The sequence below is a fragment of the Montipora capricornis genome, chromosome 4, assembly GCF_036669925.1.
Source record: "Montipora capricornis isolate CH-2021 chromosome 4, ASM3666992v2, whole genome shotgun sequence".
In the NCBI taxonomy this organism is placed as follows: Eukaryota; Metazoa; Cnidaria; class Anthozoa; order Scleractinia; family Acroporidae; genus Montipora; species Montipora capricornis.
In genome coordinates, this window is record NC_090886.1 from 14388787 (window position 1) to 14391776 (window position 2990).

Sequence of the window (2990 nt, forward strand, 5' to 3'; positions counted from 1 at the left end):
GTCGTTTTCAGAGTAAAACAACATACTTTTTAGCCAAGAAACTTCCGTCTTTTGTTTTTTACAGCGGTTGTCAGTTATACGCGCTTCTCAACGACTTTTAATTCATTTTTCGAAAGTAAACTTTAGGTGGACGTCAATCAAATGTTTCCATGACGATACTCCTGTTCTCTTGGCGGCAGTCGACTTCGTCATGGAAACATTTGATTGGCTTCCACCTAAATTTTATTTTCGAATATGAAAATATGTCGTTGTGGGGCACGTGTTACTGATAACCGCTGTAATTCTGTTGTAATTGCGTTCGCAAGCCTAGTTCCGGTTTTCTGCGTTCTGGGTGCTGTATCTTAAGGATGTTGGTGTGCCTGTGCACGGATGTATGATTTTTGTGCTTACGGGTTAGCCCGTAATGCACAATGTCATCGGGGTTGTCTGAGTGAGTGAGTGAGTGAGTAAAACAGTAAACAGTAAATCTTTATTGCGCCTTACTCTCCAAAGGGAGGTATCGGTCTCGTTACAATAAAGGTGATGTTATCTACTAGAATAACTAATTAACTAAAAAGATCATACAATTACTTGTAATACAATTGGTATAAAGTTATTATTTTAATTATTTTGCATTTAGGAAGTCTTTTCTCTTCTGAAACATTAAATATGTGTATTTACCTACTATCTTTAAAGTTCTTTCTTTTTCTAGGGTAAGTAAATACCGTATTTTATCCTCATCATTAAGGCTTTTGAAAACAACATCGTGTGTTGAAAGGAGAGAATGGAGCTCATTTCTAATGCTATCGTACCCTGGGCAATACATCAAGAAGTGCCGCTCGTCTTCTATATAGCCTCTAGTCTCTCAGTGCCTCTATTGCAGACTAGACACGTTCTTCCATCTACTGGGATTGGTGCACCTCTATTTTCGTATTTCCCAGTCTGTATTCGCAAGCTATGAACCCCCAGACGCAATTTTGTCATACTTATTCTATGTGCTGGGTTTCTGATAGTTTTGAGATAGTCTTCCAAATGGTAGTCGAATTTGATTTCTTTGTGTGTAAATTTCTCTCTAGAGCCTTCGGAAGTGTTGTTGTGAGCCTTCAGCCAATTTCGAATGTAGTCCTTTTTAAGCTGTTTCTTTATGGAGGAACGAGCATTCTTAATGTGTAGTTGGCTTGATGTATTGCCTGTAGAGTTCATTCGTATAGTTTCGTCATTATTTAATACATCAAAAAATTGGCTGTGACTTTTTGCGTGATGAAAGGCTTCCTTTAATAGAGGGTTGACTGTTTTATGCTGTAATCTAAGCGAGTAACTAAATATTGAAGCTTTTATGTCTATACTTAAAAGGTACCGTCCAAGTTCTGCCCTACAGGCAATGTTCTCTGTGTACCATGGGGTATTTAGTGTTTGTTTACAGAACTTGATATGGACTTGTTCGATAGTGCTTTTGTCAAAATGGGTGTTATATGATAATAGTGAGTGGGTGAGTGAGTGAGTGAGTGAGTAAGTGAGTGAGTGAGTGAGTGAGTGTAAGATCGCGTGCATGAATCACTAAACTAATGAGGTCTTTATTTAAAATTAGGAAATGATGTCCATTTTACAGTTATTCTGTTTGCGGCCTACTTGTTGCCTTTTCCTTTCTTAATTTTCCGTATAAAAAGAGAAATTTTAGAGAATTTAAAGCAAGATTTCGACAATCGCATGATAATTTGATTGGCAAACCTGTTGTGGAAGCCGGTAGGATTTGAGCGGAAAAACAGCCTTTGGAGTCAAAATGCCCATAAAACATCTCCAATGAGCTTTCATGTTGATATTCTCGTAAGATGTCTGATATTTTCGAATTTCGAAACATTTTGCAAAAATCTCATCAGTTGTCATCAAAGACAACTTGCTCTCTCAGTGACACTTGCCGACGCGATGTGCATATATCAATTGACCATTTGTTTTGTTTTGCTAAAATTGAAAATATAAATTTCTCACAGGTAGAGGTAAACTTCTCAGGCGGGCATATTGAAAGCTGCCGAGATGCGTAAACAAACTTATTTTGGTAGCTAGTTGGAGCAAGAGGACATTAGAGTGGGTTTTTAGGCAAGGTAATTTTTTCGTCTTACAAACAACTTTATACTTTGACACCTGCCAATTCTCGGATTTCACATGACGTCACGACCGCCATGTTGGTGCCCTAAACAAAGAAAAGGCGGCCATGTTGGTGCCCCGACCAAATCCTCCGGGAATTTAAATCTATTATTATGCAAACGCTTCCTTTTGTTTTCGTTGAAAAACATGGCTGTTGATCACGTGAGTGAAAACCAGCAATAGATGGGATCATGCATATTTTTGGCATGTCGAGATCGAGATGTTTAATTAATGCCGAAATTTTGCAGAAATTTAAAATATAAATTCCTGACGGGTATAAGTAAACTTCATTTTAGATGAAAATTCTTTGTAGACTGAAAGTTGCTGAGATGGTAAAAGAACTTGAATTTGAAATTTGATAATCTAATTACGGTAGCTAACTAAAACCAAGACCAACTAACACCAGAAAGGTCACAAAATGACCTTTAAATAGTTTGCTGGGAAAAATGTTGTGATTTTCAGCCAAGCCAAAAACTTTTCACAGGAAAATCGGGAAGTAAGGTATTAACATCGCTCACGCAAATGAAGCTACCTGATGCTATCAAGTGACGTGCTCATATTTTGTTTTCTCTCTTTGTACATCGCCCGAGATACAGAATTATTTGACAAACGTATTAAACCTTGAGCATTATCAGTGCTCTTCTTGAGTGAAAAAATAAAAAACAAATCCAAGAAAGGAACTCTGCATTGACCTCGATTTTCAAACAGATCACCTATTGTCGGATTCCATCATGACTCTTTGTACACCTTACTACCTCTCGCTCATTATTTCGTTTTTTCCTTATTTTCGTTATAAACGCATCCATCCTTTCTTCGAAATTCACTCACTTTTTGTAACTGTTACAGTAGCCACATGCAGTCTTTATCTG